Genomic DNA, 17249 nt, shown 5'->3' with positions numbered 1-17249 from the left:
GCTTTGTCAACAATGGCCTTTGATCTCGCGAGCTGTGGAAGAAGAAGCGAGAATTCCTGAAATATTGCAGAGATGTTGTTAGGAATCCAGAATGGTTCTTACAAATGAAGTACGGAAGTCGAAGGAATGGCTACTATCTTGGTATTAAGTTCGGTAGAAGTTGCAAGAAGATATTGCCATGTTGAAGTTGTTGTCCGTATTTTATTATCTTTCAGGTTCAACTCTCAAGGAAAACACCCTTCAATAGACTATGTGCAAGATATAACGAGGTAAAAGATTGTCAAAGAGGTCAACAAAGATTGTTGTGGCTAGATAACAAGAAAATTTGTCAGCCACAGGTTCTTTTTGTGCTCCCCTGCATACACACAACAATCATCAACTTCCATATAAATGGACTTCAATTCTATAACAACATGAACTTTGTTGTTGTCGCTGTACATGAACTTCTCCTGTAACCAAAGAGAGGATTTTTTTTCGTTCAAGGCATATACACAAACAGCTTGTGTGCACTGCTAGTAGAAGAGATGAAAGCTCGATGCGGACACCCTGGGGCATGGGGAGCAGAGTGGAAGGTGGCAGTAGCGTGGAGGAAGAGGGGCAGCAGTAGCATGGAGGAAGAGGGGCGGCGGCAGCATTGAGGAAGATAGGCGGTAGTGATGACTAGGTGGTGCACGGCGGCTCTGTTTCGCACAGCAGAGCCGGGAGGCCGGCCGGGAGGAGGTATGTGGCAGTGCAGGATGGTGTGGGCGGCTCTCACGCCGGCGACGGAGGGAAGAAAGTGAGCACAGGGGAGAGCCACCGGTGGGGGAACATGCATCGAGTAGCCGATCTGGGAGGCACTGGAGGGAAGAAGGCCGCGATGGGAGAGGAGGAAGGTCGCAGTGGTAGAGGAAGAAGGTCGCGGCAGCCGAGGAGGATGGATGCGTGCCGCCGTCGGTGGTCGAGGAGCGGCGGCGTGGGTGTCCTTGGAAGCTGTGGTGGGTGGAGGGCACTGGGAACCTTGGCGGCGACCCGGGATGCGGGGGCGGCGGCGAGCCAGGAGGAGGAGGCCGAGCACGGGAAGGAGGAGGCGGCGGAGCTCGCGAGTGGAGGCGGCGGCTCCGGTGGCCAGCAGTGGGTGGCCGGCGGCAGGAGGTGCGTCGGGGGTGGGGGGGCGGGAGGTGGTCGGGGGATCCGATAGTGCGGGGGTGAGGTGGGGGTTGGGCATGGGCCCGATCCGATTTTGTGTGTCTTTTCGGAAGTTTGGAAACGTCCATTGGGCCTATATAGGGCGCGCCGTGATCCAAATAGTTATTCTGATCCCAGGATCAGAATAGTGTTACTCTATATATATATAGAATTCGACGATGGGGTATTCTACCAGGCGAGCTTTGATGGTTCAGAAGTGGCCATCACCGTCGACTACCCTCGCCTTTACCCATTCTGCATCGTGAATCCCTAGAGACTTCCTAAGGAAAGATCCTCGTCTGTATCCTTACCTGTTGTACTGATCTGGATTTTAACAGGATCGACGCTCCAGGGACCGTATCTCCTCGAGGGTGGCCCCCAGACAAGGACGTTGTTCAAAACAAAAAGGGACCAGAAGTACTGCGGAGACCTCACAATCCTCCAAGAAGTATGTATACTTAATGCATGCCTAGGCATGAGTCTAGATAGTTAAGGGTCTCCCGTTTTGGTCTTTTGATCTTTTAGGAGGAGTACGCGGCAAACGGTGGGAAAACGCCTGATTAGCCAAATGTCCACTAATCCGATGCCGTTCTCGTCAGGTAGTACGCAAGCCGACGCCACGCCCGTTCTGCCTCCTCAAGAGGATTCGGATGACGTGTCGGTCATGAATTCCGAAGTAGAGAGCGTGATGCATCACCGTCGATTAAAGGAAGCTATGCGCGCTCCGGCCTTGTCCGAACAAGAATTCGCCGCACTAAGTTCGATAGATGCATATATCCGAGCCGCTCGAGACAACCTTGCCGGAGTTATTCAGCTGTTCTCAAAGAATATAGGTAAAATTTGACACAATTTTGCATGGTCATATGCTAGTAGCCCCCGAGACTTGAAACGGTGAAGCAAACCGATTTAAGGATCGATAATTTTTGCAGGTTTTGCAAGAAAAGAACACAATGCTGGCTGAGGAGTGCTTAAACATGATTGCAATATAGCAACAATCTGTCATTTTAGTGCCAACCAATTATTCCCTTAAGAAGCTAGCTTTCGGCTTCACCCGTCTGAGGTACATGTCCGGATGACCAGGTTGTAACAATCGCAGAGGTGCTTCCTTTATGCCCTAGCCGAACAACCGGGAACTCAGGGCATAAGCATAGGAGAGAGGCAACCCAACTTGGCAAAAAAAAATTAAGTCATAGAGGTGCATATAAGGGCAAGAAAGGATGTATATCCACAAACGACACATGTATTGTGAGCTCTAGGCTTGATATCATAATAAGCTTCTACTTACAGAAGCCCCCAGTCATGGCGGGGTGTATACACTTAAGGATGTTTACCCCTCAAGTGTTCGTCCTATCCGAACACACCATGGGAAACGTATAAAAACGAAAAAAGGAAAATTTTGAAAAGGAGACAAAAGAATGAATAAAAAGCATGGCCGTACTTATGCGTAGAATCTTCACAGCCTGGCAACGTTCCAAGGGTTCGGTTCTAAGCGATTATCTGATGCATTGCGAAGGCGGTATGCTCATCCCATCAGAACTTCTTCTATAATGAAGGTACCTTCCCATTTTGGTTTGAGTTTGTCCTTTTTCTTCTCTGGGATGCGTAAAACGAGCTCACCGATGTTGTAAGTCTTTGCCCGTACTTCTCTACTTTGGTATCTTCGAACCTGTTGTTGATAGAATGCGGAATGGGATTTTGCGACATCGTGCTCCTCCCCCAGGCCATCTAAGCCATCCTGCCGATCGAGCTCGGCCTCTCTCTCTTCGTACATGCGCACTCGAGGTGAATCATGAATAATGTCGCAGGGGAAGACAACCTCTCCGCCGTACACCATGAAGATGGTGTGTATACGGTCGTGCGGTTGGGCGTGGTCCGCAGCCCCCATTGTACGGAATCGAGTTCCTCAACCCAATGTTTATCCTTCTCCTTTAGGGATCGCACTAGTCTGGGTTTGATGCCACTCATTATCAAGCCATTGGCCTGCTCGACATGACTGTTTGTTTGAGGGTGATATACGGAGGCATAATCGAGCTTGATGCCCAGGTTAGCACACCAATTTTTTACCTAATCGGCTGTGAAGTTAGAGCCGTTGTCAGTAATAATGTTGTGCGGGACACCATAACGGTGTACCACACCAGATATAAAGTCTATCACCGGTCCAGCTTCAGCTATTTTTACAGGTTTAGCCTCTATCCACTTAGTGAATTTATCCACCATGACCAGCAAGTATTTCTTCTTATGGCTTCCCCCTTTAAGGGGCCAGACCATGTCTAGCCCCCAGACAGCAAAAGAGCAGGTAATGGGGATAGTTCTTAGGGCAGTGGGCAACATATGGCTTTGATTGGAGAAGAGCTGGCATCCTACACAACGCTGTACAAGGGCCTGTCCATCTGCTCGGGCCGTGGACCAGAAGAAGCCTGTACGGAAGGTTTGCTTACAAGGGCCCGAGCTGCGGCATGATGGCCGCCGAGGCCAGCATGTATGTCGGCCAAGAGCTCCTGCCCCTCCTCTTCGAAGATACATATTTGAAGAACTCCAGTAGTGCTTTTCTTGTAGAGTTCTCCTTCATGAACTTTGTAGGTCTTGGAGCGTCGAACTATGCGATGGGTGAGGGAGTCCTGGATTAGGGGGGTCTCCGGACAGCCGGACTATATCCTTTGGCCGGACTGTTGGACTATGAAGATACAAGATTGAAGACTTCGTCCCATGTTCGGATGGGACTCTACTTGGCGTGGAAGGCAAGCTAGGCAATACGGATTTGTATATCTCCTCCTTTGTAACCTACCTTGTGTAACCCTAGCCCTCTTCGGTGTCCATATAAACCGGAGGGTTTTAGTCCGTAGGACAACATACAATCAGACCATAGGCTAGCCTCTAGGGTTTAGCCTCTCCCAACTCGAGGTAGATCAACTCTTATACTACTCATATTATCAAGAATAATCAAGCAGGATGTAGGGTTTTACCTCCATCAAGAGGGCCCGAACCTGGGTAAAACATCGTGTCCCCTGCCTCCTGTTACCATCCGCCTTAGACGCATAGTTCGGGACCCCCTACCCGAGATCCGCCGGTTTTGACACCGACATTGGTGCTTTCATTAAGAGTTCCTCTGTGTCGTCACCGTTAGGCTCGATGGCTCCTACGATCATCGATAGCGATGCAGTCCAGGGTGAGACTTTTCTCCCCGGATAGATCTTTTATTCGGCGGCTTCGCACTACGGGCCAACTCGCTTGGCCATCTGGAGCAGATCGGGAGTTACGCCCCTGGCCATCAAGTCAGGTTTGGAAGCTTAAACTACATGGCAGATATCCGTGGAGACTTGATCTTCGACGGATTCGAGCCTTTGCCTAGTGCGCCACACTGTCATGATGAGTATGATTTAGCTATGCCATCGGACAGTGTCCAGGAGATCGCACCGGCAACCGCTCCGACCATCAATTCGGAGCCAGCTGCGCCGTCCATGGGCAGGTGGATAGACCCCGCCACGCAGGCCGTATCCTCAGCGGCGATCGAGCCGAATATCGGCCTTACCCTTCATGAGAGCCGTGATGCCACACTACTGGATCCTTCCCCGGCCACGGACTCCCAACCGCCTGTGCCCGTGCCTATTGAATCCGATTGGGCGCCGATCATGGGGTTTACCTCCATGGATATCTTTCAGCACTCGCCCTTCGGCGACATACTAAACTCATTAAGGTCTCTCTCCTTGTCAGGAGAGTCCAGGCCGAAGTATGTCCGGCAGGATTGGGATGTGGATGACGAAGAAATTCGCCGCCCACCCACCACTCACTTAGTAGCCACTGTCGACGACTTAACCGACATGCTCGACTTCGACTCCGAAGACATCGATGGTATGGACGACGATGCGGGAGGCGAAGAGGAACCACTTCCCATAGGGCACTGGACAGCCACCTCATCATATGATATATACATGGTGGACACACCCAAAGAAGGCAATGGCGATGACACAGCGGAGGATGACCCCTCCAAGAAGCAACCCAAGCGCCGGCGTCAGCGGCGCCGCTCTAAGTCTCGCCAAAGCAAAAGCGGTGACCCCGGCACAGGAGATAATAGAACTCCGGACAGTGCCGAAGACGACAACAATCCCATCCAGCAAGATTTAGGGCAGGAGGATGGAGAAACCAGCCCTCCAGAGAGAGCGGCAGATGGAGAGGCGGAGGATGATAATTACATGCCTCCCTCCGAAGATGAGGTAAGCCTCGACGATGACGAATTCGTCGTGCCGGAGGATCCCGTCGAACAAGACCGCTTCAAGCGCCGGCTTATAGCCACAGCAAATAGCCTTAATAAAAAGCAACAATAGCTTCAAGCTGATCAAGATTTTCTAGCTGACAGATGGACTGAAGTCCTTGCGGCCGAGGAATATAAACTCGAACGCCCCTCCAAGAGTTACCCAAAGCGTACGTTGCTACCCCGACTGGAGGAGGAAGCACTCAAAGCTACATCTCCAGCATATGATGCGGCTGACCGACCACCTCGTGGCCGCGACAGAGAGGCATTTCAGCCAAAAACTCAGCCCGCACCCCGACGCCACTCAAATAAAAATGACAAGGCACGGGGGAACATGCTAGACCTGCGAGACGTATTGGAGGACAAAGGAAAACATGCAAGATCGATCTACGGATCGCGAGGGCGCGCCACTATGCGAGACGATAACCGTCACGCCGGATACAGTAAAAGTAAATCCAACCGGGCCGAACACAGCAGGCAAGACTCATTTGAGCTGCATCGCGATATAGCCCAGTACAGAGGTGCCGCACACCCCCTATGCTTCACAGATGAAGTAATGGATCATCAAATCCCAGAGGGTTTCAAACCCGTAAATATAGAATCATACGACGGCACAACAGATCCTGCGGTATGGAACGAGGACTTCCTCCTGCACATCCACATGGCCCACGGTGACGATCTACACGCCATCAAATACCTCCCACTTAAACTCAAAGGACCAGCTCAGCATTGGCTCAATAGCCTGCCAGTAGAATCCATTGGCTGTTGGGAGGATCTGGAAGCCGCATTCCTTGACAACTTCCAGGGCACCTATGTGTGACCACCAGAAGCCGATGACTTGAGCCACATAATTCAGCAGCCAGAGGAATGGGCCAGGCAATTCTGGACACGGTTCCTAACAAAGAAAAATCAAATCGTCGACTGTCCGGATGCAGAGGCCCTAGCAGCTTTTAAGCACAACATCCGCGACGAGTGGCTCGCCCGGCACCTTGGCCAGGAAAAGCCGAAATCTACGGCAGCCCTCACGACACTCATGACCCGCTTTTGCGCGGGAGAAGACAGCTGGCTGGCTCGTAGCAATAACACATAAAAGAACCATGGTACTTCGGATACCAAGGATTGCAATGGTAGGTCACGTCGCAACAAACACAAGCGCCGCATTAACAGCGACAATATAGAGGATACGGCAGTCAATGCCGGATTCAAAGGCTCTAAACCCGGTCAGCGGAAAAAGCCATTCAAAAGAAGCACTCCGGGCCCATCCAGTTTGGACCGTATACTCGACCGCTCGTGTCAAATACACTGCACCCCCGACAAGCCAGCCAACCACACCACAGGGATTGTTGGGTGTTCAAGCAGGCCGACAAGTTAAATGCCGAAAACAAAGATAAGAGGTCGCATAGCGATGACGAGGAGGAGCCCCGGCAGCCGAACACCGGAGGACAGAAAAGGTTCCCCCCACAAGTGCGGATGGTGAACATGATATACGCAACCCACATCCCCAAGAGGGAGCGGAAGCATGCGCTAAGGGACGTATATGCGTTGGAGCCCGTCGCCCCAAAGTTCAACCCATGGTCCTCTTGTCCAATCACCTTCGATCGCAGGGACCACCCCACTAGTATCCGTCATGGCGGATTCGCCGCACTGGTCCTAGACCCAATCATTAACGGATTTCACCTCACTCGAGTCCTTATGGATGGCGGCAGCTGCTTGAACCTGCTTTACCATGACACATTGCGGAAAATGGGTATAGACCCCTCAAGGATCAAACCCACAAAAACGACCTTCAAAGGCATCATACCAGGTGTAGAGGCCCATTGCACAGGCTCAGTCACACTGGAAGTGGTCTTCGGATCCCCGGATAACTTCCGAAGCGAAGAGTTAATCTTCGACATTGTCCCGTTCCACAGTGGCTATCATGCACTGCTCGGGCGAACCGCATTTGTGAGATTCAATGCGGTACCGCACTATGCATACCTCAAGCTCAAGATGCCAGGACCTCGGGGGGTCATCATAGTTAATGGAAACACAGAGCGCTCTCAACGCATGGAGGAGCACACCACGGCCCTCGCAGCAGAAGCGCAGAGCAGCCTCTTAAGGCAATCCACTAGTTCGGCGATTAAGGACCCGGACACCTTCAAGCGCGCACGGAGTAATCGGCAACAAGACCGCCTGACACGTTTCGAGCTCGCATAGCAATGCGGCCCCCACCCCGGTCCCAGCCAAATGACAAAATCCGTGCCGCGCGTACATAATTACGCATTGAAAATACCATGGGCATAGGTGGGGAGGGGGCAAGACTACGGCACGCCCGAAGACACGGCTCAACCACACTAGGGGCTTCCCGCTTTATTATTTTTCTCTCTTTCAGGACTTTAATCTCTGGAAACCTTGTTTGGCAGTATGATTGCCGAACACATGATGCAGCAACCAAGGAGGCAGAAAGCTACGTCGCACCACGAAACTCCCAGGTGGATTACGATAACGAATGAAATACTTGCTTTAATGCCATTCCTCAGCTTGCCCTTGGAGGGGACATGTCAAATAGTCCTACTTTTTGCTTATCGCACTACCTGTATCATTTCGCTTTAATGCACCTTTTTGAATAAACAATGCATAGCACTAGACTATTATCTCATTCTTTATTCTTCCTTTATATATATATATATGTACATTTCATGACATCCAGCACCCATACAATCTGGTACGGCTAATACGCCAGGGGCTTAAGCATACCCCATAATACGGCGTGAGAAGTCCGAACACTTTAGACAAGTGCGGCACCCCTGTAACGCCCTGAGACCGACGTGCCAGGTGTCTCCCAGTTATTCGTTGTTGTTGCCATGTCATCATGTTTTCAAAACTTGCACCCGTCCCGGTCTCGTCCATTGTCCGTTCTGAGCCCAGATACACTTGCACGCGCCCGCGGCATGTCCGAAATAGTATTTTATAAGTGGACGAAAAATATTCTCGGAATGGATTGAAAGTTGGCGTGTGATATTATTTTAGTGTAGATAGACGTCCTGTCAAGTTTCATCACATTCGGAGTTCGTTTGATAGCCCAACCGTTAAACTATAGTGGCATTAAAGCCGGACACACGTCGGACGTTTTCGGTCTCCGAAAACAGTCGCCGGGCCTCCCTCTCTTCTCTTCTCTTAGCTCGAGACCGCCTACACAGCCCACTACCTACCGCCAGGCCCAACCTAACCTCTCTCGTCAGCCCCCAGCCTCCTCCCGCGCGCGTCCGAAATCTGTCCCGGACCCGACCCGGACAGTCGTCACTGTTGGATCCGGATCAACCCCAAACATCTACAAAACGTCTCCGTTTTTCTTTTTGGGCTACCTAACCTATTCTTCCCGTCCATCCGATTACGATCGGAGGGACCTAACCGCCCTAAACCGATTTCATCGGCTATATATAGCCCCTAACCCTAAATTCTAGGACTTTTGTCCCCTCTCGACGCCGCCACCTACAGCCTCCCTCCAATCTCGGGATCTCCTCCCGATCCACCTGCTCCTCTCTTTCCGCGCCTAGCCATCCCTTCGATCCATCCATCCACTCGATCCACCTCCCTGTTTCTCCGCAGACCCGCAAGGCCCGAGTGCCTTGCCCCGTGCCTCGATCCAGGAGGGATCGGGAGCAGCTTTGCCCTTCGCACGCCGGCGCTAGCGACCTCAACTACCACCACCGAAGCCGCCAGGACCGGCCTCGTCCCTCTCCCTCCCTTCGTTCTCCTCCTTCCGCCGCCTCTCTCTCTAAGTACTCTCTCTCTCTTGCTCTCTCTCTCTCAGGTGCCCATAGCCGCCGCCCAGGGAGTTCGCCGTTGACCCCATCTTCGCCAGATCCGGACGGGATCCACTGGATCCGGGGCCCTGCGAACCGTTCCCGGCCTCACCAGCGTCACCGGACCCGTCATCGCTGGAGCTTCGTCGCGCCGCCGCTTCCTTCCTCCTCCTGCTGCGTTTTCTTCTTGAGGAAGACCAGCGCCCCGACCTGGAGCCCGTGTCCCAGCCTCGCGTGGACCTCGCCCTGCCTCCGCTCAATCTGCCTACGAGGCCCAGCTCCCTCCTTCGCGCGAAGCCCAGCTACAGCAGCGCCCTGCCTCCTTTCGCCTGGGCCGGCCTCGCCTCGGCCTGCATCTGCTCCCGATGGACCGCCACGTCGCCCGCGCCTGGGCCTCCTTGCGCAAGGCCCAGCGCGCCAGCACCCCTCTGCAGCCTGCTCCTTTGACCGGGCCGAAGCCCATGGGTGAGGCCACCCACAAAGCCCCTCCTTTGTTTTATTTCTACTGTTGGGCCAGACGGCAGTTTCGGCCCGAGATGTGTTTTTTTTTCTGCAGAACGTTTTAGCTAATTTTCCAGAGAACACAGATTTATAGAAAAGCCCTTGCACTTCATGCATTTAATAACTTAATAACCGTGCATCGGATTAAAATAAATTATATATGAAACTTGCATAGAATTTTGTGTAGTTTAATAATTTCCCACTTTCATGCATGTTTAAAATGTTTAAAATTGCTGTATGCATTAATTTGCTCCTATGCCATGCTAAAATGATTTATTTCATATCTAAATAACCTAACTCGGAATTTAATAATCTTTATATGTAAATGGGGTGAAAAAATGCCTAGTTTAACATGGTGGCCTCACTTTGCATGTTTAACAACTATAAAATATGGTTTAGGGCAGAATAGTACCATAACCAAAATATGCACATGAGGAGTTTCCGGACTTGTTGTTTTGTTGTTCCGGCCTAATTTAAACTTGCCTAGTTAGATAGTTTCATTATGCTTCACCTCCTGCCATGTTAACCAACATTTAATTTTGTTGAGTACTTAAACGGGAGAGAACTAAATAATTGTTGTGGTGTTTCGTCATTATGCAACAGAGTTGCATAATGAGCTCCACTTAATTTGTAGGATTGTTTGTGCACTTTGCCATGCCATGCCTCGTTAAACCGGACATGCATCATACTTGGTTGTGCATCATGCCATGTTCAGGTGTTGGTTGTTTACTATGTTGTGTGCTTCTTTCCGGTGTTGCTTCTTCGGGTTGGTTCCGAAAACGCCACGTCTGTGAGGATCCGTTCGACTTCGTTCGTTTGTCTTCTTCATGGACTCGTTTCTTCTTCCTTGCGGGATTTCAGGCAAGATGACTATACCCTCGAAATCACTTCTATCTTTGCTTGCTAGTTGCTCACTCTTTTGCTATGCCTATGTTGGGATACCTACCACTTGCTTATCATGCCTCCCATATTGTTGAACCAAGCCTCTAACCCACCTTGTCCTAGCAAACCGTTGTTTGGCTATGTTACCGCTTTGCTCAGCCCCTCTTATAGCGTTGTTAGTTGCAGGTGAAGATTGGAGCTTGTTCCATGTTGGAACATGGATATTTTGTTGGCACATCACAATATCTCTTATTTAATTAATGCATCCATATACTTGGTAAAGGGTGGAAGGCTCGGCCTTATGCCTGGTGTTTTGTTCCACTCTTGCCGCCCTAGTTTCCGTCATATCGGTGTTATGTTCCCGGATTTTGCGTTCCTTACGCGGTTGGGTTATAATGGGAACCCCTTGGCAGTTCGCCTTGAATAAAACTCCTCCAGCAATGCCCAACATTGGTTTTACCATTCGCCACCTAGCCTTTTCTTTTCCCTTGGGAGTCGCACTCCTGAGGGTCATCATTATTTTACCCCCCCGGGCCAGTGCTCCTCTGAGTGTTGGTCCAAACTAGAGCCGTGTGCAGCGCCCCCTTAGGGAAACTCGAGGTTTGGTTTTAGGTGTATGGAGAGCTCATCTGAGTGTGCCCTGAGAACGAGATATGTGCAGCTCCTATCGGGATTTGTCGGCACATTCGGGCGGTGTTACTGGACTTGTTTTACCATTGTCGAAATGCCTTGTAACCTGGATGCCGAGCCTGATCGGATTGTCTTGGGAGAAGGAATATCCTTCGTTGACCGTAAGAGCTTGTGATGGGATAAGTTGGGACACCCCTGCATTGATTTGAACATTCGAAAGCTGTGCCCGCGGTTATTGGCAGATGGGAATTTGTTAATGTTCGGTTGTAGAAAACCTGAAGTTGACCTTAAATAAAATACATCAACCGCGTGTGTAACCGTGATGGTCTCTTTCCGGCGGAGTCCGGGAAGTGAACACGGTGTTGGAGTTATGTTTGACATAGGTTGTTCTAGGATCACTTCTTGATCATAGTTTCTCGATCGTGCTTTGCCTTCTATTCTCGCTCTCATTTGCGTATGTTAGCCACCATATATGATAGTCGCTTGCTGCAGCTCCACCTCATACCTTTTACCTTACCCATAAGCTTAAGTAGTCTTGATCGCGAGGGTGTGAGATTGCTGAGTCCCCGTGACTCACAGATACTTCCAAAACCAGTTTGCAGGTGCCGATGATACCGTGCAGGTGACGCAACCAAGCTCAAGGAGGAGGTCGTTGAAGATCTTATCCTTTGTGTTGTTTCGTTCTAGTTGATCAGCAGTGGAGCCCAGTTTGGGTCGATCGGGGATCTGTGTAGCATTTGGGGTAGTCTTCTTTTATTTTGGTTCCGTAGTTGGACCTTGATTGTATCTGGTTGATGTAATGCTTTATTCATGTAATTGTGTGAAGTGGCGATTGTAAGCCAACTATGTATCTCTTTCCCTTATGTATTACATGGGTTGTGTGAAGATTACCTCACTTGCGACATTGCATTCAATGCGGTTATGCCTCTAAGTCGTGCTTCGACATGTGGGACATATAGCCGCATCGAGGGCATAACAACCCCGAACTTATAACATTATATGCATCAGCTCCGAATCATGTCTTGGTTCAATAGTTGGGTTTGCCCGGCTCCCATGTTTTGGTACCTTACATTCTGCTATATCGGCTAAGGTAGCACTGGGAGAACTACTGCGATTGTGCCCTGGTTCAGCTGGGCTAAGCACCTCAGTAGAGAAATCTAAAACTGATTGTCATGATAAGGCGAGAGACTGGTCGCTGTTCGAGAGGTTTCGAGTCCATGAAGACTTATGCCGCTTTGAGCGAGGAGTCGGCTTTGTCCGGCTTAAGGCGTGTATAGCGCCCCAAATTCGGCCTTCCGAATACTAGGGGCTTCACCAAAATTTAAAATTATAGAATTCTATGGCTAAGTGAGAGTGATAAAGCATTATAGTCCGATTGCCTTGTTCATTGCGCTGAGCACCTCCCTCGAAGGACCCAAAAATGGGAACAAGAGTGCTCAGGTTTATCCCGAACACCCCAGCACTCCTGGCATGGGGGCAGAAGCCGACGACTAGCCATCTCTCAGATTTGATAAAGAGCAGAACAGAAGGTAATATTTTAAATTCAAACAAGCGTTGCATAGAGGATACGAACAAGTTTTCATACCAGAGGATCACACGAGCAAGTTCATTCAAATATTACATCTTTCGCACACTCGTATGCTACAAGACGGGCACCCTTCAGGACACCCTCATAGTACATCTCGGGGTGGCGATGCTCCTTGTCCTACGGCGGCCCCTCCTTCACCAGCTTCTCGGCGTCCATCTTGGCCCAGTGCACCTTTGCACGGGCAAAAGCCCGGCGTGCACCTTCGATGCAGACGGACCGTTTGATGACCTCCAGCCCTGGGCAGGCATCCACAAGCCGCCTCACCAGGCCGAAGTAGCTGTTGGGAAGGGCTTCGCCAGGCCACATTCAGAATATAAAGCCCTTCATGGCCTGTTCGCCCGCCTTGTGCAGCTCGACCAGTTGCTTCAGCTGGTCGCTCACAGTCATCGGGTGTTCGGTCCCAGTATACTGAGACCAGAACAGCTTCTCCGTCGAGCTTCCCTCCTCGGCCTGGTAAAACTTTGCGGCATCCGACACGCTGCGGGGCAAATCTGCGAATGCTCCTGGAGAGCTCCGGACTCGGGTAAGTAACAAGTAATTTACTTTCACATGCTTGCTTTGCATATTGAATGCCTTACCCGCCGCTATCTTCCTTATCGCCTCAATTTCCTGGAGGGCCTTTTGGGCTTCAGCCTTGGCATTCTTCACGCTGTCAAGGGCTGCGGCAAGCTCAGACTCTCGCGTCTTCGAATCAAGCTCCAAAGCCTCGTGCTTCGTCATGAGAGCCTGGAGCTCTTGCTGCACCTCGCCCACCCGTGCCTCTTGCTTCACCCGCTCGGTGCGCTCCTTGGCCGCTTTGTCTTCGGCCCCGGACATCGTTTGCTTTAGGGTCGCCACCTCGGTCGTGGCCCCTGGCACATTCACGATGATCCTGTCATTTCACAACCACATTTTCTTTTTATATATATAGACAAGGTATTACTTACCTTTGTTGTCCTCGAGCTGCCACTTGGCAAGGTCGAGTTCTTTTTCAGACGCCTCAAGGTCCTGCTTCAGTGCGGCGACCTCCGCAGTTAGTGCGGCAGAGGCCAACAGTGAAGCCTGCATACGCATACAGACATACTTATATTAGACTCCTGCATATTTTATTTGATCCTCTATTCGGCTTTTCTTTGTGAACACCAAACAGAGCATCAGGGGCTACTATCTATGCGGTAATATTTTTCCTACATTTTCAATACTTACCTCAAAGCCTGTTAGAAGGCTGGCACAGGCTTCAGTCGGTCTGCTCTTGGCAGACTGGACCTTCTTGATCACCGCACTCATAATAGTGCGGTGTTCTTCATCGATGGAAGCGCCGCGAAGCGCTCCCAGCAGGTATTCCGGTGCCTCTGGATGGACAGAGCTCACCGGCACGGGCGTCTTGCCCCTTTTGGAAGGGAGCCGCCTGCCCGAGTCCGGAACGACTGGAGGTTCCGGCGCGGTGTTCGGCTGAGAGCCGAACTGGGAGCCCCCGGGAGCCTTGATCCCCTTGCTCCTGGAGTCCGGAAGGTCGCCTTGAGGCGCCTCCGGGACTGTCTCCCCCCGGCTCGGTGCCCGTTGAGACAATACCTCAGCATTGTCCGTAGGGCAAGGGGAGGTGGCGGTCGGAAGTGGATCGCTATCCATATCTGACGAATCCAAGGAGCCGTCCGACGAAGATACGTCGACACGGGCTTGGGGCGGTCTGCATAATCATATTTGGCGTTAGAAGAAGCAGTGCGGCAAAGGTATGCTATAAGTTACTCTGGTATCCGAATACTTATGACTTTGCCAGGGGCTTGGCCCTAAGCAGCCACTCATCTTCGCCTTCGGTGGCGGTGGTGGAGCAGTCCGGAAGAAGAGTCCTTCCCTTCTTGGACACTTCGGCCTCCCTAGTTGAGGCGGCCTTCCTTTTCTTGTCTCCCTGGCTGGAGGTGGGGCGTCTTCATCTTCCTCCTCCCCATCTTCATGGGAGGAGTGCGTCGCGGAGTTATCAGACGATGAGTCCGATACAACCTGGCGCCGGGAACTCTTTCGGGTTCCCTTGGCCTTCTTCTTGGACTTCTCCGGCACCTTATAAGGAGCCAGAGTCAGCATCTCCGTCAGGAGAGCGCCCGCAGTCTCCTCGGGCAGAGGGGCCGGACAGTTAATCTGCTCCGATGTCTCCACCTAGTCCTGTCAAAGGCATGGGAGCTCAGATCCCGCACATGTTTAAGCTATGGGAAGTAAATACCCTATGTACAGAACTTACCGAATGCGCAGGGCGCTTCGCGCTTAGCCCACGGTCCTCGGTAAGAGAAGGAGGGACCTCGGTGCCCTTGAATAGCACCCTCCAGATGTCCTTGTGCGTCGTGTCGAAGAGCTCGCTTAGAGTCTGGAGCCAGGCCGGGTCGAACTCCCACAAGTTGAAATCCCGTTGTTGACACGGGAGGATCCGGTGGAAGAGCATGACCTGGACTATGTTGAAAAGCTTGACTTTTTTGCTTGTCATGTTCCGGATACACTTCTGGAGTCCGTCCAGCTCTACCGATGAACCCCAGGACAGGCCCTTCTCCTTCAGGAAGTGAGCCGCGTGGGGATTCCGGATCGAAACTCGGGGGCTGCCACCCAGTTGGTGTCGCGCAGCTCGGTGATGTAGAACCACCCCGATTGCCACCCCTTTATGGTCTCCACGAAGGAGCCCTCGAGCCATGTAATGTTGGGCATCTTGCCCACCATGGCTCCACCGCATTCTGGTTGTTGGCTGCCCACCACCTTCGGCTTGATATTGAAGGTCTTCAGCCACAGGCCGAAGTGGGGCCGGATGTGGAGGAAGGCCTCGCACACGATGATGAATGCCGAGATGTTGAGGATGAAGTTCGGGGTCAGATCATGAAAGTCCAGCCCATAGTAGAATATGAGGCCACGGACAAATGGATGGAGGGGAAACCCCAGTCCGCGGACAAAGTGGTGGAGGAAAACCACCCTCTCGTGAGGTTCTGGGGTAGGGATGACCTGCCCCGCGGCTGGCAGCCGGTGCGCGATGTCCGCATCTAAGTATCCGGCTCCACACAACTTTTTGATGTGCCCCTCCGTGACGGAGGAGGCCATCCACTTGCCTCCCGCCCAGACATGTTTTGGAGAGAGTTGAGGAGGAAGATGTGGACTTGGGCGATGGAGCTCGAGTGCGCGAGAATGGATGAGCCAGGATGAAGAAGGCGTGGGTAGAAAAAGGTGAGATCTTATCCCTTTATAAGGGCGGACTAGACTATGCTCCCCACTAGCCTGGTAAAACTCGCTTATCCCCCATGCACCGTAATTGATGGTGCGGTTGGGTTACCCACGTCCGTATTGATGACAATCCCGTAATAAGGGGAACACGATCTCTGCTTTGACAAGACTTGTCAAGAAACCGCCTCACGTTATGTGCGGGGCTGGTTGAGGAAAAATGGTTCAAATAATTTCCGGGCCATGGCATGATGTCATGCTTCCAAACGTGTCAGCAGATTGGATTTGTGGAAATATTATTCTCTCTACGGTGGTATGTGGAACTTCTTTTGCAGGGTCGGACACTATCCTTGTATTCAAATTCTTCCGTGGTGTATTTGGAGTAGGATCCCGCCTTGCAATGCCGAAGACAACACTGCGTGCCGGACTCATCGTCATTGAAGCCTAGTTCAGGGGCTACTGAGGGAGTCCTGGATTAGGGGGTCTCCGGACAGCCGGACTATATCATTTGGCCAGACTGTTGGACTATGAAGATACAAGATTGAAGACTTCGTCCCGTGTCCGGATGGGACTCTACTTGGCGTGGAAGGAAAGCTAGGCAATACAGATATGTATATCTCCTCCTTTGTAACCGACCTTGTGTAACCCTAGCCCCTCCGGTGTCTATATAAACCGGAGGGTTTTAGTCCGTAGGAAAACATACAATCAGACCATAGGCTAGCCTCTAGGGTTTAGCCTCTCCGATCTTGAGGTAGATCAACTCTTGTACTACTCATATTATCAAGAATAATCAAGAAGGACGTAGGGTTTTACCTCCATCAAGAGGGCCCGAACCTGGGTAAAACATCGTGTCCCCTGCCTCCTATTACCATCCGCCTTAGATGCACAGTTCGGGACCCCATACCCGAGATCCGCCGGTTTTGACACCGACAACGGGCACTGTTCTGATCATTAGGGAGCTCCTGATTATTAAGGTAGGCCAAGAATGGTTTGGTCCATGGAGCAATAACCGCCATGATTATATGAGCGGAAGGCGTTGGCTCAGTGCCCGAGCCCCAGATGATATACGAATCGTGTCCGGTGTTCGGGGGTGTGATCGGCGCTGGACTGGTATTTCCTCTCTCGTCTTGCCATACCACAGATGGCTTGGAAAGCCTTTCCAAAAAGGTGTTAGGCACGACAGGGTTGCGTTTAGCGCCCATTCGAGCAAGGATGTCTGCTGCTTCATTACTATCTTGAGCCACATGTTGAAACTCGAGCCCCTCAAATCGAGCTAATA

Source organism: Triticum urartu, chromosome 7A (genome assembly GCF_056163025.1).
Source record: "Triticum urartu cultivar PI428250 chromosome 7A, HENAU_Tu73, whole genome shotgun sequence".
In the NCBI taxonomy this organism is placed as follows: Eukaryota; Viridiplantae; Streptophyta; class Magnoliopsida; order Poales; family Poaceae; genus Triticum; species Triticum urartu.
This window is presented reverse-complemented; position numbering follows the sequence as displayed.